Source organism: Oncorhynchus mykiss, chromosome 20 (genome assembly GCF_013265735.2).
Source record: "Oncorhynchus mykiss isolate Arlee chromosome 20, USDA_OmykA_1.1, whole genome shotgun sequence".
Lineage (NCBI taxonomy): Eukaryota > Metazoa > Chordata > Actinopteri > Salmoniformes > Salmonidae > Oncorhynchus > Oncorhynchus mykiss.
The window spans coordinates 11,171,651-11,197,791 of record NC_048584.1 but is presented as its reverse complement, the minus strand read 5'-3'; the positions used below and the strand labels follow the sequence as shown (position 1 = coordinate 11,197,791).

The following is a 26,141-nucleotide window of genomic DNA, read 5'->3' as shown; positions in this document are numbered from 1 at the left end:
AATACAGGACCATTCTGGAAGAAAACCTGATGGAGTCTGCAAAAGACCTGAGACTGGGACGGAGATTTGTCTTCCAACAAGACAATGATCCAAAACATAAAGCAAAATCTACAATGGAATGGTTCAAAAATAATAATAAAATAAAATAAACATATCCAGGTGTTAGAATGGCCAAGTCAAAGTCCAGACCTGAATCCAATCGAGAATCTGTGGAAAGAACTGAAAACTGCTGTTCACAAATGCTCTCCATCCAACCTCACTGAGCTCGAGCTGTTTTGCAAGGCGGAATGGGAAAAAATGTCAGTCTCTCAATGTGCAAAACTGATAGAGACATACCCCAAGCGACTTACAGCTGTAATCGCAGCAAAAGGTGGCGCTACAAAGTATTAACTTAAGGGGGCTGAATAATTTTGCACGCCCAATTTTTCAGTTTTTGATTTGTTAAAAAAGTTTGAAATATCCAATAAATGTCGTTCCACTTCATGATTGTGTCCCACTTGTTGTTGATTCTTCACAAAAAAATACAGTTTTATATCTTTATGTTTGAAGCCTGAAATGTGGCAAAAGGTCGCAAAGTTCAAGGGGGCCGAATACTTTCGCAAGACACTGTAGCTCTGGAACAGCTCTGGTCCAGGGCATAGCTAGTAGCTAGCTCTGGTCCGCACTTGCTCCTGTCTAGCTCTGGTCTGCACTAACTAGCTCTGGTCCAGGGTGTAGCTAGCAACTGGCTAAATCTCGTACGCACTACCTCTGGTTTGCACCTGTTCTGGTCCATTTCTGTTCCAGGTCATAGCTAGTAACATTGGCCTAGCTCTGGTCCAGGGCATAGCTAGTAGCTTTCTAGCTCTGGTTTGCACTAGCTGCGGTCTATCTCTGGTCTGTACAAGCTCTGGTCCAGGGTGTAGCTTGCTGTTAGCTAACTCTGATCCAACTCTGGTCCAGGGTGTAGCTAGTAGCATTGGTATAGCTCTGGTCTGCATTAACTAGCTCTGATCCAGTGTGTACAGACTGACACTTAAAAAAAAGCTTTAATAAAGCTTTATGCTGCAATTTACCACAGTTACTGCAATAGTAGTGGTATTAGTAGTAACTACCACTATTGCTACCACCACCACCACTACTGCCACAGTCACCACTACTATCACTATTACTAGACCGTTATAACGCACTATAATAACTCCTCACGTACAAACCACCCCAAAATAGGTCTCCATGAATAACCATAGCCTATGAAAACCATTTTACTAGCATTACTACTACCATTAACACTGCCATCACTATCAATACCACTACAACAGTCCCGAGACCCAGTGGTGGAAAAAGTACCCAATTATCATACTTGAGTAAAAGTAAAGATGCCTTAACTTAGGGATAGGGGGCAGTATTCAGAATTTTGGATGACTGAGGTGTCCAAAATAAACTGCCTGTTACTGAGGCCCAGAAGCTAGGATATGCATATGCATGGTAGTATTGGATAGAAAACACTCCAAAGTTCCTAAAACTGTTACAATTATGTCTGAGTATAACAGAACTGATTTGGCAGGTGAAATCCCGAGGACCAATTTTTTTTTTCTGTTGACCTGCCAGCCAATTCCAAACTTAAGCTATTGAAACCAAAGACTTGCGCCTCCCAAATTGCAGTTCCTATGGCTTCCACTAGATGTCAAGTCTTTATACATGGTTTAGGATTTTATTCTGAAAAACCAAAGAGGAATAGTTGTTTATCCTGAGGAGGTCCTATTGCAAAACAAGTCTCATTGAATGCGTGACCGAGGGCGCTCGCTGCGTTTATTGTATTTTGAATTTGGCGATATGCAATTTCACCGGATGTTGTCGAGGTGGGTCGCTAGCGGGACTCCTGCACCAGAAAGGTTAGAAAATGACTCAAGTGAAAGTCACCCAGTAAAATACTACTTGAGTAAAAGTCTAAAAGTATTTGGTTTTAGATCTACTTAAGTATCAAAAGTAAATGTAATTGCTAAAATAACAGTATAAATCATTTAAATGTTCTTATATTAAGCAAACCAGACGTCACCATTTAAAAAAAAATGTATTTACGGATAGCCAGGGGCACACTCCAACATAATTTACAAACAAAGCATGTGTGTTTAGCAGTGGAGGCTCCTCATAGGAGGAAGGGGAGGACCATCCTCCTCAGTGAATTTCATAAATGTACATTTAAAAAGTTATGCTAAATATAATCACGTCACCAAATAACTGATTAAAACACACTATTTTGCAAAGAAGGTCTACAGTAGCCACAACAGCACTCTGTAGTGTAGCACCATGGTATAGCCGGAAGACAGCTAGCTTTCTAGCGAGCAGTTGACTCAAAGAGAAAGACAATAGTTGAACAGTTTTGAACAAATTTAATTTCTTCCAAAATGAAGGAGAAGCAAGACCGAAATAGAAACAGAGATTGTCTTTTTTTTTCAGTTTCACTTACTTAGCTAGCAAATGCAGCTATCTAGTTTAGCATACGGAAACACCCTGCTTAAACAGAGGGATGCTATGACTTTCCACCACAACACGAACTCTTCCATGTCAAGGTAAGCTTTTGGTATTACTAATGTATTGCCACAGACTCGCCGGTGTCACTGCTTACTGACTGTACATTAACATTGCTGCAGGCTTACTAATGCCTTAATTCTATTAGCTATGCTGACTATGATGTTACTTTAAATAATATGGTGACAACGATGTATGCTTTGTTTAGCGGTTTGGCTTGGAAAGGTTTTTTCGCCAGGTCACATACAGCTGATGTGTTGGCATTGAAGTCCACAAGCGAAGGGAAGAGGTGAGAGGAGGAGAGCGCATGGATGCGAGAAGGAATACAACGTGGCTGCTATGAAAGTGACCTGTGTTTACGCGTGATCAGGTGTGTATTCATTCTGCAGATTCTGTTGAAAAACTTTTCTTAAACGGAAAACCGGGTAAGCACACATTAATTTGTTCAATATCAACTCTTGTTTGCAGCTGTTGGACTAATGATTACACCCTATATTAGCTAGATGCAGGTAAGAGAGTGCAAGGCGGTATTGAATGTCACTGTCTCACCTCAAACCTGTGTGCACCTACATTGTAGACTTTCATTCGTAGGCTAGGTTGTAGCAACCTCATGATGGGTATAGGGAAAATGTGAGTATCATGTAGTAGCCTAAACCTATCGCTGTTACATTGAACTGGGTGAATGGAATATGAATGACAGTCATCCAATATGCTGTAATAGAAATAAGGTAATGCTCATAAATCATCTTCCTTTATCTTAAATGGCACTGACCATAAACGGTTGCATTCATGAGTTTTATTGGCAAATGTCAAAACCTGATAAAAATGAATTTATATGAATGCTGTAAGTACAGAAATTGTTTACTCAGTAGGATATGAATATCCAACTAGTCAGTGACAACTGTGGAGTACTAATGGATGCAGAAGAAATAGACTAATTCAATGGCACAAAAATCACTTTGTCGATACCACCTTTAATAGGCTTGTTATGAAACAGGTATGCACCTTCATTAGAATGCTTTCGTGTTTCTTTAACCCATCAGAGTCTAAGCTGTGGGGGGGGGGGGGGGGGGGGGGGGGGGGGGTTTCGACTAAGCTACATGGAAGTATTGAACAAATATATAAAATACAAAAAATGTATGAAAAAGTATTTCTGGCCTTACTGCTATAAGCCCATACAAACGCCTTAAATAACAGATTCACTACATGGAACAACAGATAATCCCCCAAATATATCAAAAGGAAGTTTGTTCTGAAGTGTGTCTCCTATGGCTGAGAGATACACTACATGACCAAAAGCTCGTCGAAAATCTCATTCCAAAATCATGGATATTAATATGGAGTTGGCCCCCTTTTACTGCAATAACAGCCTCCGCTTTTCTGGGAAGGCTTTGCACTAGATGTTGGAACATTGCTGCAGGCACTTTCTTCCATTCAGCCACAAAAGCATTAGTGAGGTCGGGCACTGATGTTGGGCGATTAGGCCTGGCTCGCAGTCGGCGTCAGGGCTCTGTGCTGGCCAGTCAAGTTCTTCCACAACAATCTCGAATCTCGCAAGGGGGCATTGTCATGCTGAAACAGGAAAGTGCCTTCCCCAAACTGTTGCCACAAAGTTGGAAGCACAGAATCATCTCAAATATCATTGTCCACTGTAGCGTTAAGATTTACCTTCACTGAAACTAAGCGGCCTAGCCCGAACCATGATAAACAGTCCCAAACCATTATTCCTCATCCACCAAACTTTACAGTTGACACTATGCATTCGGACAGATAGCGTTCAACTGGCATCCGCCAAACCATCCGTCGGATTGCCAGATGGTGAAGTGTGAATCATCACTCCATCATCAGTTGCCAGCATCTTACCACCCTCCATCCCACTGCTGGCTTGCTTCTGAAGCTAAGCAGGGTTGGTCCTGGTCAGTCTCTGGATGGGAGACCAGATGCTGCTGGAAGTGGTGTTGGAGGGCCAGTAGGAGGCACTCTTTCCTCAGGTCTAAAAAAATATCACAATTCCCCAGGGCAGTGATTGGGGACGCTAGGGTGCCATTTTTCGGATGGGATGTTAAACGGGTGTCCCGACTCTCTGAGGTCATTAAAGATCCCATGGCACTTATCATAAGAGTAGGGGTGTTAACCCTGGTCTCCTGGCTAAATTCCCAAGCTGTCCCTCATACCATCATGGTCACCTAATCATCCCCAGCTTACAATTGGCTCATTCATCCCCCTCCTCTCCCCTGTAACTATTTCCCAGGTTGTTGCTGTAAATGAGAATGTGTTCTCAGTCAACTTGCCTGATTAAATAACGGATTAAAGAAAATAACTCCTGAGAACGTGATTCCAGGGTCCAACGGTGGCGAGCTTTACACCACTCCTGCCGATGCTAGGCATTTCACATTGTGATCTTAAGCTTTTGTTATGGTTGCTCGGCCATGAAAACCCATTTCATGAAGCTCCCGACGAACAGTTATTGTGCTGACGTTGCTTCCAGAGGCAGTTTGGAACTTGGTGGTAAGGTTTACATCCGAGAACAGACTATTTTGACATGCTACATTCCTTAGCACTCGGAGAGTCCCGTTCTGTGAGCTTGGGCGGCCTACCACTTAGCGGTTGAGCAATTGTTGCTACTAGATGTTTCCACTTCTCAATAACAGCACTTACAGTTGACCGGGGCAACTCTAGCAGGGCATACATTTGACAAACTAACTTGTTGGAAATGTGGCATCCTATGACAGTGCCATGGTGAAAGTCACTGTGCTCTTCAGTAAGGCCATTCTACTACCATTCACTTAGGTAGTCTTTTTGTGAAGGATTCAGGAATAGAAGTTGAACGCTACAACCATGTCTCTGTCACATGAGTATCTCTCATCTTAATTTGAAAGGCATGCTGGGAAATATACAGCTTTCCACCCTACAGTGTTAAAACAACACCCCCAGTGTTTTTTAAAAATGAGTATTTTAAAATATAAATTTTATTTTTGGGGGGTAGATCAGCTTTAAAATGTGCAATATGCAGAAGTCACTGGTTGCAAAAATTCTAATAGTTCACCTAATTTCAGTTATACCATCTAAACTCCTGTTAAATATCCTTTAAATAACCAAAATGATTATATTTTCAGCTGTTTGAAGCTGGTATACAAAACCGAAAGTAAAAACTTACAGGAAGCATAGAAATAGCTCACATAGAACCGGTCTACCGCTTCTTAGATTTTCTTTCAATGAGTGACAGATTTATAATTCAAATTTCTATGTGAATTTGGTCAGGTCACCCAAAAAGTGACATATTGCAGACAGATTGTAGGATCTATCAATTGAATTGTTTGCATAATTTCTAGTCCCTCTAATTTAAAAAATATTTGTATATATACTTTTCCCCCCTACCCTACCATAATTGGAGTAAACTAACGGCGAACAATACTTCTACTGCTACCTCCAATGTCCACAGATTAACCCATCTTTCTGCTCCAGCAGGTGTATCTCACTGATCATCCCTAAAGCCAACACCTCATTTGGCCGCCTTTCGTTCCAGTTCTCTGCTGCCTGTGACTGGAACGAATTGCAAAAATCGCTGAAGTTGGAGACTTTTATCTCCCCACCAACTTCAAACATCTGCTATCTGAGCAGCTAACCGATCGCTGCAGCTGTACATAGTCTATCGGTAAATAGCCCACGCATTTTTACCTACCTCATCCCCATACTGTTTTTATTTATTTACTTTTCTGCTCTTTTGCACACTAATATCTCTACCTGTACATGACCATCTGATCATTTATCACTCCAGTGTTAATCTGCAAAATTGTAATTATTCGCCTACCTCCTCATGCCTTTTGCACACAATGTATATAGACTCCCCTTTTTTTCTACTGTGTTATTGACTTGTTAATTGTTTACTCCATGTATAACTCTGTGTTGTCTGTTCACACTGCTTTGCTTTATCTTGGCCAGGTCGCAGTTGCAAATGAGAACTTGTTCTCAACTAGCCTACCTGGTTAAATAAAGGTGAAATAAAAAAATAAAAATAAAAATTTCCCAGTATAATTCCATTTAGCTATTTCCTTTTGCAATAAATTCCTCCATTTTACTATGATATTTTACGAAGGTCCTGAACCTCTCTATTTGTATTTTTTTCCCCTGATATTGCCCTAAAAATAAATACCCAAAAGTATCATGATATTTACCATTAACTGATTGTGGTTTTTCAGATCCCCTAACAATACTGTTTGACATAACAACCATTCCTGGACCTGACTCCGAAAATGAGCCACCGATGGACAGTACCAGAAATGATGTTCTATTGATTCTGTGTCCTTATGGCAGTCTGCACAAGGCTGACTGTTCAATGCTGTTGAGCATCCTTTTTGTAGCAAGTATTTGATATAATATCTTAAATTGAAACGAACAGATTGATGAGTCAATTGTTCTTTTATACACTGCTCAAAAAAATTAAGGGAACACTTAAACAACACAATGTAACTCCAAGTCAATCACACTTCTGTGAAATCAAACTGTCCACTTAGGAAGCAACACTGATTGACAATACATGTCACATGCTGTTGTGCAAATGGAATAGACAACAGGTGGAAATTATAGGCAATTAGCAAGACACCCCAAATAAAGAGGTGGTTCTGCAGGTGGTGACCACAGACCACTTCTCAGTTCCTATGCTTCCTGGCTGAGAGCTAGCGCGTGTGGGCCAGTTCCTATGCTTCCTTGGTCACTTTTGAATGCTGGCGGTGCTTTCACTCTAGTGGTAGCATGAGACGGAGTCTACAACCCACACAAGTGGCTCAAGTAGTGCAGCTCATCCAGGATGGCACATCAATGCGAGTTGTGGCAAGAAGGTTTGCTGTGCATGGAGATGGAGGCGCTACCAGGAGACAGGCCAGTACATCAGGAGACGTGGAGGAGGCCGTAGGAGGGCAACAACCCAGCAGCAGGACCGCTACCTCCGCCTTTGTGCAAGGAGGAGCACTGCCAGAGCCCTGCAAAATGACGTCCAGCAGGCCACAAATGTGCATGTGTCTGCTCAAACGGTCAGAAACAGACTCCATGAGGGTGGTATGAGGGCCCGACGTCCACAGGTGGGGGTTGTGCTTACCGCACAACACCGTGCAGGACGTTTGGCATTTGCCAGAGAACACCAAGATTGGCAAATTTGCCACTGGCGCCCTGTGCTCTTCACAGATGAAAGCAGGTTCACACTGAGCACATGTGACAGACGTGACAGAGTCTGGAGACACCGTGGAGAACGTTCTGCTGCCTGCAACATCCTCCAGCATGACCGGTTTGGCGGTGTGTCATGGTGTGGGGTGGCATTTCTTTGGGGGGCCGCACAGCCCTCCATGTGCTCGCCAGAGGTTGCCTGACTGCCATTTAGGTACCGAGATCCTCAGACCGCTTCTGAGACCATATGCTGGTGCGGTTGGCCCTGGGTTCCTCCATGCAAGACAATGCTAGACCTCATGTGGAGTGTGTCAGCAGTTCCTGCAAGAGGAAGGCATTGATGCTATGGACTGGCCTGCCCGTTCCCCAGACCTGAATCCAATTGAGCACATCTGGGACATCATGTCTTGCACCACAGACTGTCCAGGAGTTGGCTTTAGTCCAGGTCTGGGAGGAGATCCCTCAGGAGACCATCCACCACCTCATCAGGAGCATTCCCAGGCACGTGGAGGCCACACACACTACTGAGCCTCATTTTGACGTGTTTTAAGGACATTACATCAAAGTTGGATCAGCCTGTAGTGTTTTCTACTTTTATTTTATTTTTTAAGTCCAGACCTTCATGGGTTGATAAATTTGATTTCCATTGATCATTTGTGTGATTTTGTTGTCAGCACATTCAACTACGTATGTAAAGAAAAAAGTATTTAATAAGAATATTTCATTCATTCAGATCTAGGATGTATTATTTTAGTGTTCCCTTTATTTTTTTTGAGCAGTGTATGTCAGTTCATAGACCCAATGCCAAGGTATTGGGACAACAAAAACCTGTTTCCATCTGACTTGAATTTTATAACGTGTTGCTGTCAAACCTTTTGACTTTAATTGAAGCTGATAAATGTTTTTGATGTATACTAATCATTTTATGATTTTCAATGGGTGGCAGACAGACTAACTAGCTAATCAACTAGCCCACATGGCGAACACTATATATACAGTTTTTCCATTGTTGAGAGGTTAGCTTTTCCAGGCTAGCACTGTGTTAACCATCCATGGGCAGCAAGTAACCTAGCATTTAGAGAGGCAAGCTGGCGGCTTGCCAGTTCGAATCTCGGGTCTGACATGAAAAATCTGTCTGAAAATGAGCTGGCAACCATAGGGTTTCTGGTATCAAATTCCATATGAAATTGCCTGCCGTTGTGCCCTTGAGCAAGGCAATTAACCCCCCATGACAACAGCTCCCTGGGTGCCCAGTGTGGCAGCATCCTCACCTCTCCAAAAACGTCATGTACACAGTGCCGTGAAAAAGTCTTTGCCCCCTCTCTAACGTTTGCATATTTTTGATCAGATCAAACACACAATCAAGTCTACATGAAAATGGATAGTTTTGGATTGGCCTGGTCAAAGTCCCAACTGAGATGTTGTGGCAGGACTTGAAACGAGCAGTTCATGCTGGAAAACCCACAAATGTCGCAGATTTTAAAGCAGTTCTGCATGAAAGAGTGAGCCAAAATTCCCCCACAGCGATGTCAGAGACTGATCAACAACTACAGGAAGCATGTGGTTGCAGTCATTGCAGCTAAAGATATTTAGTATGTCCGTAAACACTTGCACATGATCTGAGGACGCGGCTAGGGATGCCGTCTGGGCCGGCAACCTTGCGAGGGTTAACACTCTTAAAATGTCTTACTCACGTTGGCCATGGAGAAGGAGAGCCAAAAGTCCTTGTTAGCAGGCTGTGTCCGTGGCACTGTGTGTGTTTAGCTTGAACGTGTTTAGCTTGCCGGAAGCAAGATGTCCACGACGTGGCTGGTTTTCCCTTTGTAGACCGTGATTGTCTGTAAGACCCTGCCACGTATGTCTCATGTCTGAGCCGTTAAATTGCGACTCCACTTTGTCTCTGTACTGACGTTTAGCCTGTTTGATTGCCTTATGGAGGGAATAACTACACTGTTTGTATTCGGCCATATTTACAGTCACCTTGCCATGGTTAAATGCGGTGGTTAGCGCTTTCAGTTTTGCGCGAATGCTGCATTCTAGCCACGGTTTCTGTTTTTTCTAGTTTTTAATAGTCACAGTGGGAACGACTATACACTTCCTGTTGAACTCAGTCACCGTATCCATGTATTCCTCAATGTTATTCTCAGAGGGTTACCCGGAACGTATCCCAGTCCACATGATCAAAACAATCTTGAAGCATGGATTCCAATTGGTCAGACCAGCTTTGAAAATACTTTAACAGGGGTACTTCCTGTTTGAGTTTCTACCTAAATGGAGTACTGATCAGATTTGCCGAAGGGAGGGCGGGGGAGGGTCTTGTAGGCATTCTGTAGCAGTAGTCCAATGTTTTACCAGCGCGAGTACTACAGTCAATGTGTTGGTAGAACTTCAGTAGTGTTTTCCTCAAACTTACTGTGTTAAAATCCCCAGCTACTATAAATGCAGCCTCAGGATATGTGGTTTCCAGCTTGCATAAAGTCCAGTGTAATTATTTGAGGGCCGTTGTGGTATCGGCTTGAGGGGGAATATACACGGCTGTTACTATAACTGAAGAGAATTCCCTTGGGAGGTAATACGGTCAGCATTTGTTTGTGAGGTATTCTAGGTCAGGTGAACAAAAGGACTTGAGTTTCTGTGTGTTATCACAGTCACACCATGAGTAGAACCCCCCCCCCCCCCCTCCCAGTTCAGCTGAAAAGGTGGCGCAGGGAATGCAAAAATATTCTTTAGAAATATTTAACCTCCACACATTAACAAGTCCAATACCTCAAATGATAGATGAACACCTTGTTCATCTACCCAGCGTGTCAGATTTTTTAAATGTTTTACGGCAAAAACACAACATATATTTATGTTAGACCACCACCAAACCAAAGAAAAAACGTAGCCATTTTTTCCAGCAAAAGATAGAAATCGCAAAAGCAGGATAAAAAAAAAAAATCAATCACTAACCTCTTGAAAATCTTCATCAGATGACATGTTACACAGTACATTAATGTTTTGTTCGATAATATGCATTTTATATCCATAAATCTCCTTTTACATTGACGCCATGTTCAGGAAATCCTCCAAAATATCCGGAGGAATTATAGAAAGCTACGCCAGATAACAGAAATACTCATCATAAACTTTGACTAAAGATACATGTTCTACATATAATTAAAAAGATACACTGGTTCTTAATGCAACCGCTGTGTCAATTTTTTTTTAACGTTACGGAAAAAGCCTAACATTGCAATAATCTGAGACGGCGCTCAGACGTACAGTGCCTTGCGAAAGTATTCGGCCCCCTTGAACTTTGCGACCTTTTGCCACATTTCAGGCTTCAAACATAAAGATATAAAACTGTATTTTTTTGTGAAGAATCAACAACAAGTGGGACACAATCATGAAGTGGAACGACATTTATTGGATATTTCAAACTTTTTTAACAAATCAAAAACTGAAAAATTGGGTGTGCAAAATTATTCAGCCCCTTTACTTTCAGTGCAGCAAACTCTCTCCAGAAGTTCAGTGAGGATCTCTGAATGATCCAATGTTGACCTAAATGACTAATGATGATAAATACAATCCACCTGTGTGTAATCAAGTCTCCGTATAAATGCACCTGCACTGTGATAGTCTCAGAGGTCCGTTAAAAGCGCAGAGAGCATCATGAAGAACAAGGAACACACCAGGCAGGTCCGAGATACTGTTGTGAAGAAGTTTAAAGCCGGATTTGGATACAAAAAGATTTCCCAACCTTTAAACATCCCAAGGAGCACTGTGCAAGTGATAATATTGAAATGGAAGGAGTATCAGACCACTGCAAATCTACCAAGACCTGGCCGTCCCTCTAAACTTTCAGCTCATACAAGGAGAAGACTGATCAGAGATGCAGCCAAGAGGCCCATGATCACTCTGGATGAACTGCAGAGATCTACAGCTGAGGTGGGAGACTCTGTCCATAGGACAACAATCAGTCGTATATTGCACAAATCTGGCCTTTATGGAAGAGTGGCAAGAAGAAAGCCATTTCTTAAAGATATCCATAAAAAGTGTAGTTTAAAGTTTGCCACAAGCCACCTGGGAGACACACCAAACATGTGGAAGAAGGTGCTCTGGTCAGATGAAACCAAAATTGAACTTTTTGGCAACAATGCAAAATGTTATGTTTGGCGTAAAAGCAACACAGCTGAACACACCATCCCCACTGTCAAACATGGTGGTGGCAGCATCATGGTTTGGGCCTGCTTTTCTTCAGCAGGGACAGGGAAGATGGTTAAAATTGATGGGAAGATGGATGGAGCCAAATACAGGACCATTCTGGAAGAAAACCTGATGGAGTCTGCAAAAGACCTGAGACTGGGACGGAGATTTGTCTTCCAACAAGACAATGATCCAAAACATAAAGCAAAATCTACAATGGAAAGGTTCAAAAATAAACATATCCAGGTGTTAGAATGGCCAAGTCAAAGTCCAGACCTGAATCCAATCGAGAATCTGTGGAAAGAACTGAAAACTGCTGTTCACAAATGCTCTCCATCCAACCTCACTGAGCTCGAGCTGTTTTGCAAGGAGGAATGGGAAAAAATTTCAGTCTCTCGATGTGCAAAACTGATAGAGACATACCCCAAGCGACTTACAGCTGTAATCGCAGCAAAAGGTGGCGCTACAAAGTATTAACTTAAAGGGGCTGAATAATTTTGCACGCCCAATTTTCAGTCTATGATTTGTTAAAAAAGTTTGAAATATCCAATAAATGTTGTTCCACTTCATGATTGTGTCCCACTTGTTGTTGATTCTTCACAAAAAAATACAGTTTTATATCTTTATGTTTGAAGCCTGAAATGTGGCAAAAGGTCGCAAAGTTCAAGGGGGCCGAATACTTTCGCAAGGCACTGTAACAATATTTCTCCGCCATGCTGTCTCCAAAATTACAACATAAATATTCCCTTACCTTTGATGGTCTTCGATCAGAATGTAGTGCAAGGAGTCCTAGTTCAACAATACATCGTTTTGTTTCATAATGTTCAATTCTAGTGTCCAAGTAGCAGCATTTGCTACCACTTTCAGCTCAAATGCCCAAAAAAGGACTTCTGGTCCAGGATAACTTTGCATCAAAACTTCCAAATTACATATTACAGGTCGACGAAACTGGTCAAACTAAGTGCAGAATCAATCTTCAGGATGTTATAATCATATAGATCCAATAGCATTCCAACCGGATCATTCGTTTTCATCTGGGGCTGATTGGAACAGCCGAAGCACTCAAACGCAAACGCGCCTCAACAACATGGAAATCTTTTGCGACACCTACTACTTTCCTTCCCATTAGGTCAAAGTTCACAGCAAATGCTCCATTACACATTCTACTGAATGAGGACATCTAGTGGAAGACGTAGGAAGTGTTTCCAGATCCATAACTTGTTGGGAAGGGAGGGGGCGATGACGTCAAAGTTGCCCCAACTTTCAGGATTTCAAAACTAGTTTGGAAGAGTGCCTGCCCTGTGAGTTCTGTTATACTCACAGACATAATTCAAACGGTTTTAGAAACTTCAGAGTGTTTTCTATCCAATATTAATAATAATATGCATATATTAGCAATTTAGGACAGATTTTGATGCAGTTCACTATGGGCACGCAATTATTCCAAAGGGGAAATACTGCCCCCTATCTCTAACAGGTTTTAATCATGAAACATACACATTCCTGTCTGCGCAATGTACTGAGAACCCAGATGGCTGTATGGATGGGGACAGTATATCTCAAGAGAGCCAAGTTTCTGTGAAAAAGAGTGTTACCATCTCTGATGTCTCCCTGGAAGGAGATCCTTGCCCTGAGCTTGTCTACTTTATTATCCTGTGACTGAACATTAGCGATTAATATACTATGAAGCAGTGGATGGTGTGTATGCCTCCTGAGTCAGATTAAAATTCCACTCTGAATACCTCTTGTCCGCTGGCTGTGTTTTGGAGCAGCCTCCGCAATAAGCTCAATTGCCCTGGGGGGTACGAACAAATGATCCAATTCGGGAAAGTAGTATTTCTGGTCGTAATGCTTGGAGTTACCGAGTGTATGTAGTAGAGGTCGACCGATTATGATTTTTCAACACCGATACCGATTATTGGAAGACAAAAAAAAAAGCTGATACCGATTAATCAGCCGATTTTATAAAAAATGTATATATATACACATTTTTGTAATAACGACAATTGCAACAATACTTAATGAACACTTTTATTTTACTTAATATAATACATATTATGGGCTTTTGGATGGGTGTTCTTTAAGGTGATTCCACAGATTGGTGGTATTTCTTGATTTAGCCGTTGCTGACCCCATGCTTATCTTTATCACAAATAAGACACCTTGCTATCCCTGGTGCCAATTCCATGTAATAGTCCCACACTGGTGCTCTGCTTTTCTCTGCCATCTGTAAAACACACACACAGCTCTGAAGTGACAATGTTACTGGAAAGTCTGCTTAGGAGACAAATACTCTCAACTGTTTGAGTACAAATATAGTTTAAGTTTAAGTTGCTGTGATGAATGTTGAAAACAAAAACTGTCATTTCTATATGCAGGAAATCCTATTTTAATAATGGACATGGTAAGAATTGACTACCAAAGTGCGAGTCATAATTCCCATGACACCCAGCAAAATTTGAAAAGCGGTTCCTTCATTAATTTATTCCATAGGATATTTTTAGACTCACTTAAAATAAGGTCTGTGTTTTTTATAGGCTTACACCACCGTGCCAATGTTATAACTGTGTAGATATCCATAGGACAAGGTAACTCTGATCAATATTGGCTAAATATCTAGAGTTTTTTTCCCTCTGGTTGCAGATGTGACATGCTGGTAGAAATGAGGTAAAACTGATTTAAGTTTGCCTGCATTAAAGTCCCCGGCCACTAGGAGCGCTGCTTCTAGATGAGCATTTTCTTGTTTGCTTATGGCCTTATGGAGTTGGTTGAGTGCGGTCTTAGTGCCAGCATCGGTTTGTGGTGGTAAATAGACGGCTACGAATAATATAGAGGAGTACTCTCTTGGTAGATAGTTTGGTCTACAGCTTATCATAAGGTTCTCTACCTCAGACTTCTTTAAAATTAGACATTGCGCACCAGCTGTTATTGACATATAGACACACATCCTCACCCGTCATCTTACCATATGTAGCTTCTCTGTCCTGCTGGTACATGGAAAATCCCGCCAGCTCTATATTGTCCATGTCGTCTTTCAGCCACGACTCAGTGAAACATCAGATATTACAGTTTTTAATGTCCTGTTGGTAGAATAATCTTGATCGTAGGTCATCAATTTTATTTTCCAATGATTGCACGTTGGCCAATAGAACGGATGGTAGTGGGAGATTACTCGCCTCCCTACAAACTCCCAGAAGGCAGCCCGACCTCATCCCCCTTTTCACCATATTTTCTTCACGTAAATGATGGGGTTCCCGAGAAATCAGTATATCCTTCAAGCAGTGATGTAAAGTACTTAAGTAAAAATACTTTGAAGTACTACTTAAGTCGTTTTTGTTTTGTATCTGTACTTTACGTTACTATTTTTATTTTTTACAATTTTTACTTCACTACATTCCTAATGAAAAGTATGTACTTTTTACTCCATACATTTTCCCTGACACCCAAAAGTACTCGTTACATTTTGAATGGTTAGCAGGACAGGAAAATGGTCCAATTCACGCACTTATCAAGAGAACATCCCTGGTAATCTACTGCCTCTGATCTGGCGGACTCACTAAACACAAATGCTTTGTTTGTAAATGATGTCCGAATGTTGGATTGTGCCCCTGGCTATCCGTAAATAAATTGAAAAACAAGAAAATGGTTACTTATATTGCTTAAATATAAGGAATGTGAAATTATTTATACTTTTACGTTTGTCATGTAATATTTTAAATTTGATATAACTGCCTTAATGTTGCTGGATCCAAGGAAGAGTGGCAGCAGCTAATGGGGATCCTTAATAAATACAAATATGCATTACCTCTCAAGGAAGTCTGAGGGAGTCCACTCTACCTCCGAGTGCCCCCAATACCACAGCTTTCCCCTCCGCTTTTATTTTTCAGCTGAGGCAGGGAGACAAATTGCTGTCACCAGTTTCCAGTGTCACTACAATGTCTCTTTAAATAAAACATCTCTGTAGCAACCAGGCGTCTTGCCAATGGCACAGAGCAAAAATACTATTGAAGAGCAACTCACACTGCCACCACTAGTGGGAGCCATACTCCACTGGTGAGCAAGAGTCAGCCTCCCCCATGGGCTGCTCGCTAAGAGAGTAGACAACTGGTGCGCAATCTCGCCTGGGGTCCTATCCACAGTTACCAAGGGCTACAGACTCATGTCTATTGGAGGAAGTTAACTTTTGCGTGCTCAAGCCGAACGTACTGTCCCATTCTATTCGTCCAGGCGACTGGTTCAAGTCATTTATCAGAAATTGACAAAGAGGGGAAAAAAATAGAATAATGAAAATGTGCATGTAGGATTACTAATCCCCTTCCTCCCTCTCCTTCGCCCTCTCTCCCCATCACTGTCTCCTCTACCTCCACTCTCTCTTTCCCCTCCTCTCTCTCTCTCCCCCCGTACCTCCCTCTCTCTCTCTCTCGGAGTAAGAGTTTGTGTACTCCGGCCAACATGTTCATTATTAACCTGCCGTTAACAGACTTCCTCATGTGTGTGACTTAGACCCCCATCTTCTTCATCAACAGCATGCGCAACAGGTGGATCTTTGGAGAAAAAGGTAACCATAGTTACGAAGGTAACACCTTAGGAGAGAAGGGAAATTACTTATTGGAGGTTTAATGTCAACTAATGAAGTCCATCCATTTGTGAAGTTTAGACCATTACCATGTTTGGAGTCTCTCACTCTCTCTCTCACACTCACTCTCACACTCCCTCACTCACTCACTCACTCACACACACGGTGTATTGATGCTAAATAACAGGCCTCTACTCTTCCTTCTGAATTAAATCAGTTGTATTGAGTTTTTCTTTGATGAACGTCATACTAGAAGAGGCATTGTTTTCCTCGGACATCATTGGATAAGGATAAGTACTGCAATTTTTCACATTGCTGGATGCTCCTTGTCTGAAGACTCATACTGTCTATCGCTACGTACATGCATTCTGAGACTACCATCGTAGAAGTTGTAAAAACAAGCAATCAGCGATTGAATCCTCTCAAATCATCACTAAGCTCGAGGCCTCGGGTCTGAACCCCACCCTATGCAACTGGGTTCTGGACTTCCTGACGGGCCGACCCCAGGTGGTGAAGGTAGGCAACAACACCTGAACCACGCGGATCCTCAACACGGGGTGCCCCACAGGGGTGTGTGCTCAACCCCTTCCTGTACTCCCTGTTCACCCATGTATGTCACCAACTCAATCATCATGTTTCCTGTTGACACAGCAGTGGTAGGCCTGATTAACAAATAAAACAAGAGAGCCTACAGGAAGGAGGTGAGATCCCTGGTGGAGTGGTGCCAGGAGTATAACATCAACAAAATGAAGGAGCTGATCGTGGATTTCAGGAAATAGTAGAGAGCCATCCACATCGGCGGCTGACGACCTGAAATGGTTCATTCACGCAGACAGTGTCGACAAGAATACTCAACAGCGCCTCTTCAACCTCAGAAGGCTGATGAAATTTGGCTTGCCACTAAGACCCTCATGAACTTCTACAGATTGAGAGCATCCTGTCAGGCGGTATCACCGCCTGGTATGGCAATTGCACCGTCTGCAACAAACAAACAATATCCCACAACCCAGGTGGGAACAATGGAGAACTTAAATATGATCCCCAATTAGAGACGATAATCAGCTGCCTCTAATTGGGAAGCATACCAAGCACACCAACATAGGAAAACTAGAACACCACCCTAGTCACGCCCTGACCTACAACACCATAGAGAACCAAGGGCTCTCTATGGTCAGGGAGTGACAAGAGGAAGGTAGAATCCTAAAACAACGGCTACAACACTCATCATATGTGGCAGGGCTTGCAAACGATAACGGATTACAAAGGGAAACCCAGCAATGAGCTGTCCAGCGAAGCAGAACTCCCAAATTACTATTTTTCACTGACTACCCACACTTACTAGACTTTATATACACACCATATACACAGTCACTCACACACACTCTACACTGTTACTCCCACACATTCAAACACTACGTACGCACACACACTTAACACACACACACATACCGACACAACACAACACAAACATACATGCACACACGCTTCTGTTGCAGTTAGGTGAATTATGGCCCATTCCTCCTGACAGAGCTGTAACTGAGTCAGTTTTGAAGGCCTCCTTGCTCACACACACTTTTTCAGTTCTACCCACACATTTTCTTTAGGATTGAGGTTAGGGCTTTGTGATGGCCACTCCAAAACCTTGACTTTGTTGTCCTTAAGCCATTTTGCCACAACTTTTGAAGAATGCTTGTGGTCATTGTCCATTTGGAATAACCATTTGTGACCAAGCTTTAACTTCCTGACTGATGTCTTGAGATGTTGCTTCAATATATCCACGTCATTTTCTTCCCTCATGATGCCATCTATTTTGTGAAGTGCACCAGTCCCTCCTGCAGCAAAGCACCCCCACAACATGATTCTGCCACCCCCGTGCTTCAGGATTAGGATGGTGTTCTTCAGCTGCAAGCCTCCCCCTTTTTCCTCCAAACATAACGATGGTCATTATGGCAAACTGTTCTATTTTTGTTTCATCAGACCAGAGGACATTTCTTCAAAAAGTGTGATCTTTGTCCCGACGTGCAGTTGCAAACCGTAGTCTGGCTTTTTTATGGCGTTTTTGGAGCAGTGGCTTCTTCCTTGCTGAGCGGCCTTTCAGGCTATGTCGATATAGGACTCGTTTAACTGTAGATACATATAGATACTTTTGTACCTGTTTCCTCCAGCTTCACAAGGTCCTTTGCTGTTGTTCTATGATTGATCTGCACTTTTCGCACCAAAGTACGTTAATCTCTAGGAGACAGAAAGCGTCTCCTTCCTGAGCGGTATGACAGCTGCATTGTCCCATGGATGAAATTTCTCCCAAGGATTGCTCGCAAATTGCTCCCAAGGATGAACCAGACTTCTGGAGGTCTACAATTTTACACGACATCGTGTGGAAGCTGTAGGAATTGCATCCGTGTCCATATTAAATTTGGTGTCCTTTAAACAATACATGCAAGTGGCGCATGGATACTTTTTTCAGCTTTCAGTGACCAGTTTTTCTTGCGCTTTTCGATTAAACACACGCTCTGTTATAGTCACAGCCGTGATTTAACCAGTTTTAGAAACTTCAGAGTGTTTTCTATCCACACATATTAATCATATGCATATACTATATTCCTGGCATGAGTAGCAGGACGCTGAAATGTTGCGCGATTTTTAACAGAATGTTCGAAAAAGGAGGGGGTAGAATGAAGAGGTTTTTAAGAACAAAGACAGCCTCCTCCTTCCTCCCTGTTGGGGGATTGAACCCCGGTCTCCTGTCCGCACCATACAGGGATTTTTTAGCTAAATAGCCCAGTACTGTACTGCCGACCGTCATGTTGTTCAGCGCCATATTTTCAGTTCCATTCTAACGGAAACCGTTAGGGTTTCGTTTTTTTTTTTTTTTTTTTCTGAATAGAAACACCATAATATTAAAACTAGTAAGGTTAGGGATAGGCGGCCAATTGCCAGGGAAAATGCAGAGCGCCAGATTCAAATAAAATACTATAAAATTCAAACTTTCATTAAATCACACATGTAAGATACTCAATTAAAGCTACACTCGTTGTGAATCCAGCCAACATGTCAGATTTTAAAAATGCTTTTCGGCAAAAGCATAAGAAGCTATTATCTGATAGCCTGCACCATCTGCACCAACAGTAAACAAAGGAGTTAGCATATTTCAACCCTGCAGGCGCTACACAAAACGCTGAAATAAAATGTAAAACATGCATTACCTTTGAGCTTCTTTTGTTGGCACTCCAATATGTCCCATGAACATCACAATTGGTCCTTTTGTTCGATTAATTCCGTCCATATATATCCAAAAAATCCATTTATAAAGCGCGTTTGATCCAGAAAAAAACAGCTTACAAAAAACGCAACGTCAGTACAAAATATTTCATAAGTTGCCTATAAACTTTGCCAAAATATTTCAAACTACTTTTGTAATGCAACGTTAGGTATTTTTAAACGTTAATAATCGAACAAATTGTAGACGGGGCAATCTGTGTTCAATACAGGAATGAAAACAAACCAGCGCCACTTTTCACGTCTTGCGCAACTCACAAAAGTGTACCCAGTTCCTAGTTGGCCTACTTCTTCATTGCACAAAGGAATAACCTCAACCAAATTCCAAAGACTGGTGACATCCAGTGGAAGCGGTAGGAACTGAAAACAGGTTCCTAAGAAATATCCCTTGGCAATAACAGTCAGAACAGAGAGAGGCAAACAAAAAAAGATTCTGAACAGTTAGTCCTCTGGGTTTTGCCTGCTACATAAGTTCTGTTATACTCACAGACATGATTCAAACAGTTTTAGAAACTTCAGAGTGTTTTCTATCCAAATCTATGAATAATATGCATATCTTATATTCTTGGCATGAGTAGCAGGAAGTTGAAATTGGGCATGCTATCTATCCAAAAGTGAAAATTCTGCCCCCTAACCCCAAGAATGAATTAAGCCACATTTCTTAAAATCAATCCCATATACTATGTTATTACAAAAAAGTTTTTTTTAATTATCTGGTAATGCCAATACGGAATACTATCAAATGCTTCTCAAAGATGCCCTCTGAGGGTCAAACTAGCAATAACTTGCAGTAACAGAAAAAAATGGTTGAGAATTAAATGACGTGCCACAGAATGCTGCGGCAGCATGCAAGGTGTGCCGCAGTATGACGCAACTTTTAATAGAGGAACCACTATAGTTCACTTTCATAGCAGCCACATAAAAACAGTATGATCACTTTCATCATTGTATATATAATTCCTTCTCACAACTATATACGCACTCTCCTCCTCTCACCTTTTCACTTCACTTGTGGACATCAGTGCACAACACATCAGTCGGTGGCAATAAATTAATAAAACCAAAAGCTTACCTTGACTTGAAAGTGTTCCAGTGTTAGATAGCCATAGCCAGTTAGCTAACATCCCTCTCCGTTTGAGCCGGGTGTTTTTCTTATAAGCTAAACTAGCTAGCTACATTTGTTAGCTAAGTGAAAGTGAAAGTTTTAAAAAATACAACCAAATATAGCCACAATACAACCAAATCTCTCTCTTATCTATCTTGCTTCTCCTTAATTTTTGAAGACATGAATTTGTTCAAAACTGTTCAACTATTGTCTTTCTCTACCTTTGAGTCAAATACACATGTTATGCACTGCAGCGCTAGCTAGCTGTAGCTTATGCTTTCAGTACTAGATTCATTCTCTGATCCTTTTATTTGGTGGATAACATGTCAGTTTATGCTGCAAGAGCTCTGTTAGGCTGGAGGACATCCTCCGGAAGTTGTCAAAATTACTGTGTAAGTCTATGGAAAGGAGTGAGAACCATGAGCCTTCCAGGTTTTGAATTGAAGTCAATGTACCAGGAGGAGGACGGAAACTAGCTCTGGATTGATTGGATTGAAATGCAGCCCCTGCAAAAAAACGTATCTCTTTCTGAAACTGACAGATTTTGATAGGGATTTTGATAGGGATTAATTTTTTTATTATATGACTTATATTGAGGTTAGGAGTTAGGTTAAGGTTTAGGAGAAGGGTTAGCTAACATGCTAAGAAGTTGCAAAGTAGCTAAAAAAGTAATAAGTAGTTTCAAAGTTGCTAAATTGTTGTCCGTGATGCGATTTCAACACTCAACCTTTGGGTTGCTAGACGTTCACATTATATGCTTACCCAGTTTTTCCTGATCTGGTAGTAGGCTAACCAACTCCGGACCCTGGTTGTAGCGTATGACATAGTAATACATCAGCTGTAAAATAAACATATTTTTCTATGGGCTATTATGGGAGCAGATTATGCTTCTATTCAGTAATGGTACTGTTATTTTAGTATTTTATTAGGATCCCCATTAGCTGTTGCGAAAGCAGCAGCTACTCTTCCAACATAAAACATGACACAATACAGAACATAAATGAACAAGAACGGCTCAAGGACAGAACTACATACATTTGGTCATATGGTTTAAAACAAACAACAGCAAAAAAAACACCTGGACAAACATTGCCCAAGGGAGGATGACAACATTAGAACTCTTTACACAGACCGAGACAGCAACTGCAGTTGGACAAAAAAAGAACAGGTCTGAGCTCCGCTGTATGCAGGATTGCATCGTGTAGGCCTATGTATCTGTAATTAAAAAGGTTCTCATACAGTATGTCATCACTACTGTAATGACTGATTAATTCCAGTCAATCATTTTGGATGAAAAAGGCCTATCCACCGTAAGTGTGACTATAAACCACATTTGATCACTTTCACATTTTCTCAGAACACAAATAAATTGGCCTATTTTAGGCTATAGCTTTGGTTATATTTTTTTCCCCTTTTTTAATAGTTGACATTTTATTTCATTGTTATGCGCTAGTAACATAAGCATTTCACTGCACACGCTATGACACGCAACTAATACATTTTGATTTGATTTAAATCGTTGTGCAACATCATGGGTAAGCTCTGGCCGTCATCTTTCCGCTCGAAAAAGTGGATTTCTACTGGTGTGGCAGTTTAATATGCGTATCTACTCTGTTCCTAGTGACCTCTAATCTCTAACCCTTTAATAGTCTTTACGATGATTAGAAATAGATGTCAGATGGAGTTTCTATACTGTAGATTAGACAACCTTAAACCTACCATCAGCTCTCTGGCTCAATGCAATGAATCTTCTCTCTCTCTCTCTCTCTCTCTCTCTCTCTCTCTCTCTCTCTCTCTCTCTCTCTCTCTCTCTCTCTCTCTCTCTCTCTCTCTCTCTCTCTCTCTCTCTCTCTCTCTCTCTCTCTCTCTCTCTCTCTCTCATCCAGGCTGGCAATCAGTAAGTACATCCCATGTATGGGTGTGTTCCTACCAGAGATCGTTATAGCAGCAGCAGCTTCATGTGCTCCACCCGTCGTTCAACCCTCACCAGTACATCTGGCAAGTGCCGCTTCTCCTCCCTGTACAACAGTGAATCAGTGAGTCTTCCTGCCTCTCTCTCTTTAAACTTTAGGAACGTGGAGTCCTCTTGGCTCTTCCATCCCTATGACGGGCCAGCTCCCGCTCATCCCAGTCAAAGCTGTTCTCTTTCCTGGCACCCCTATGGTGGAATGAGCTTCCCCCTAAATCAGGACAGCTGAGTCCCTGCCCATCTTCTGAAAACTTCTGAAAACATTTCTTATTAACATTGACTTTGTGGGTAGTGGCTTTATCGAGGACACATTTTATGACTGGGATATGTTGTAGTCTTACCTAGCTTTAAGAGGAATGCATTAACTGTCTGCTAACTGACTAAAATGTACATGTAAATGAGTGCAACATCGAACGTATATCTTTGAATTGTTTGTTTGTGTGTGTGTGTGTGGGGGGGGGGGGCTTTGGGTGGGGGTTCTGTCTGTCTGTGTCTCAGGGCCTGACGGAGGCAGAACTCTCCTCTCGTCCGGCCAGTCGTCAGGTGTCTAGTGATGTCACCCAGCTCCACCCTACCTTCTCTCAGAGGTCAAAAGTTCATTGCTCCCTGAAGGTGAAAAGTCGCGACTCAGGGGTGTTTGAGAAAACCGCCTCTCAGTCCCCCTCTGACCCTGCTTTCTTCTGCCTGCAACACATCACTGTGAGTGGCAGAATGTGTGTGTGTATCTAGGTATTGAACATAAATTGACTGTGTGTTTCACAATCACAATAGCCCACTTAGCTAAAGCTCCCCACTACTTTCTCTCGCCATATAGGAGATGGGACATGTCAGTTTCTTTATTATAGATGTCTATATTTAATCCACACACATACACATACACACACACACACACACACACACACACACAATACTCCATTAGTTGTTCTGTAATCTGGTGCTTGTAATCCCCATGTGATGCTTAACATTTACATACATCTATCACACGACCCACATTGCACTGTTAGGGTCTTTGTTCTTCTCTGTGTGTGTGTGTGTGTGTGTGTGTGTGTGTGTGTGTGTGTGTGTGTGTGTGTGTGTGTGTGTGTGCGTATGCTGACCATGTCTTGCCTTTCCAGACTCTGACAGAGCCAGAGGACATCTCCATATCTGAAGTCATTGGTTTTACCATTATCCTTCCTGCTACTGTAAGTATACTGGCCAATCAAATAAGTTTTCTCAATGCCCTGTGCAAATCCTGTAATGATAGTTCTGTCCAGTGGCCTATCCCATTAGTGAGTGCAGACGTATATACATGTACTGTATAGTTTAAACACTTTAGCAATCAACCAGTCAATCAATCAGTTTGACAGTATTATGCCGTGAGAATGACACCACACTGTCTCTCTCTGTCGCAGCTGGAAGATGCCAGAAAGGAAAAGTCTAAAGGCATAAGTGGGCGTGTCCCTTCCACATGCCTAAACGACGCGATCCCTGCCATCATCGTCACTTCTATGGAAATCCCCTAAATGGGTGGGGTCTGTTGTGAGAGAACCGCTGGATGTTGTGCGATTGGACAGTGTATGACACAGCTCTGTGTGTCGTTTCTTTCCTCCTCTACAGGGCTCTACACTACCAGCATGGTATCTAGTGTCTGTGTGTCGTTTCTCTCCTCCTCTACAGGGCTCTACACTACCAGCATGGTATCTAGTGTCTGTGTGTCGTTTCTCTCCTCCTCTAAAGGGCTCTACACTGCCAGCATGGTATCTAGTGTCTGTGTGTCGTTTCTCTCCTCCTCTAAAGGGCTCTACACTGCCAGCATGGTATCTAGTGTCTATGTGTGTAACTGTATTGCTTCCATCCCGCTCCTCGCCCCAACTTGGGCTTAAACCAGGGACCCTCTGAACACATCATCAACAGTCACCCAAGAAGCATGGTTACCTATCGCTCCACAAAAGCTGCTGCTCCTTGCAGAGCAAGGGAAACAACTACTTCAAGGTCTCAGAGCGAGTGACGTCACCGATTTTAAACACTAGTAGCACGCACTGCTAACTAGCTAGCCATTTCACACCGGTTACGTGTGTGTGTTTTGTATTTGTGGATTTAGAGACGTTTTCCATTGAGCTGTAGAAAACACATCATCTGAAAACAGTTTCAGTCGGTGACTTTCCTTTTTATGTTTTTAAACATGGAGGATTGTCAATGTTTTCCTCTCCACATTCTCTCCCTCCTCCTTTTCCCTCCCTCCTCCCCCACTTTCTCTCTCTCCTCCCTCCTGAATTTATTTACACAAAGTGTCTGTAGGCTATTTCTCTCCTTCTCCCTGAAGAATACACAGTTTTTCTACCCCTCGTGGAAGTAAAGGCATTGTGTTGGTATTATTATGGGATCGAGGGAGTTTTTTTTACAATATTCATTATTATTTTTTACCATTCTACATTTCAAGGGAGAATGGCAGAATGGGTCATTGTCTATTGCTTATCACCATTTAGACCTGTCACCTAAGTGTGTGTGTGTGTGTGGTGTGTGTGTGGGGGGGGGGGGGGTTAGGGGAGAAGTTTCTACTGTATATGGTCCTAACCCAGTGCCCCAGACAGCACCATATTGATAAGATAATAAAGATATTGTAAGTGTATGTGATAAGGTGAGTGTGTACTCAATTGTTTTAATCGTCATTTCGGCACCATACACGGCCCTGCCCCAATTTATGTTTGTATGTGTGTGTGAGCACACATAGCCCTTATGCAACACATAACAATCCACAACATTTGAGCAACACTATTCTTTCGGGAAACGTCAATTTTTCTAAATGGCACCCTATTCCCTAGTGTACTACTTTTAACAACAGCCCTATGTAGGGAACAGGGTATTATTTGGGACAGTGTATTTCTCTGCTTTCTCTACAACTTTTCAGCTGTTATATCATTGAAATATTTCTCAAAACTTTTGTTCTAAATTAGGTGAGGGTTTGTTGTAGATTTGTGATGGATGTGTAAAACGTTTTATTTGAGTTGTTTTTATGTATTTTTCTGAACAAATGTATTACTGGCAGCTGTGTGTTGGTATCTGGTTGGTTATGGCCTATGTACCATCAGCAGTGTATGTGAGTGTTGTGAGAAGTTGGATAGAAAATAAAAGTTTGCTGATGTGGGATCAGGACTTGGAAAACACATCTTGTCATCGGCACAGTGAACTGTACACGTCAGCACTGTCTCTATGAGGATTAGCATGTGTCTCTCCTCTCCTTATTAACCTGAGTGCAAGTTATTACACATTATAATCTATCTCTCAGTGTGTGTGTGTGTGTGTGTGTGATGTATTCTGCCACAGCATGACATGGGCAGAGAGATATGCACTTTCCATTGTGTATGTGTACACAATAT

The 26,141-nt window shown here is 42.0% G+C and overlaps 1 protein-coding gene and 1 long non-coding RNA gene across 2 annotated transcripts in view; one reads left to right on the top strand and one right to left on the bottom strand.

Annotated features, from left to right (window-relative positions):
• The window catches only part of gdh03 (glutamate dehydrogenase 3), a gene marked incomplete at its 3' end in the record, with an annotated part of 144,420 nt that overhangs the window by 33,750 nt on the left and 84,529 nt on the right, over nt 1-26,141 (bottom strand).
• Nucleotides 23,249-25,265, top strand: LOC110498958. The gene is made up of 3 exons (XR_002469900.2): nt 23,249-23,481; nt 23,898-23,966; nt 24,177-25,265. It is a non-coding gene; the product is annotated as an uncharacterized LOC110498958 (long non-coding RNA).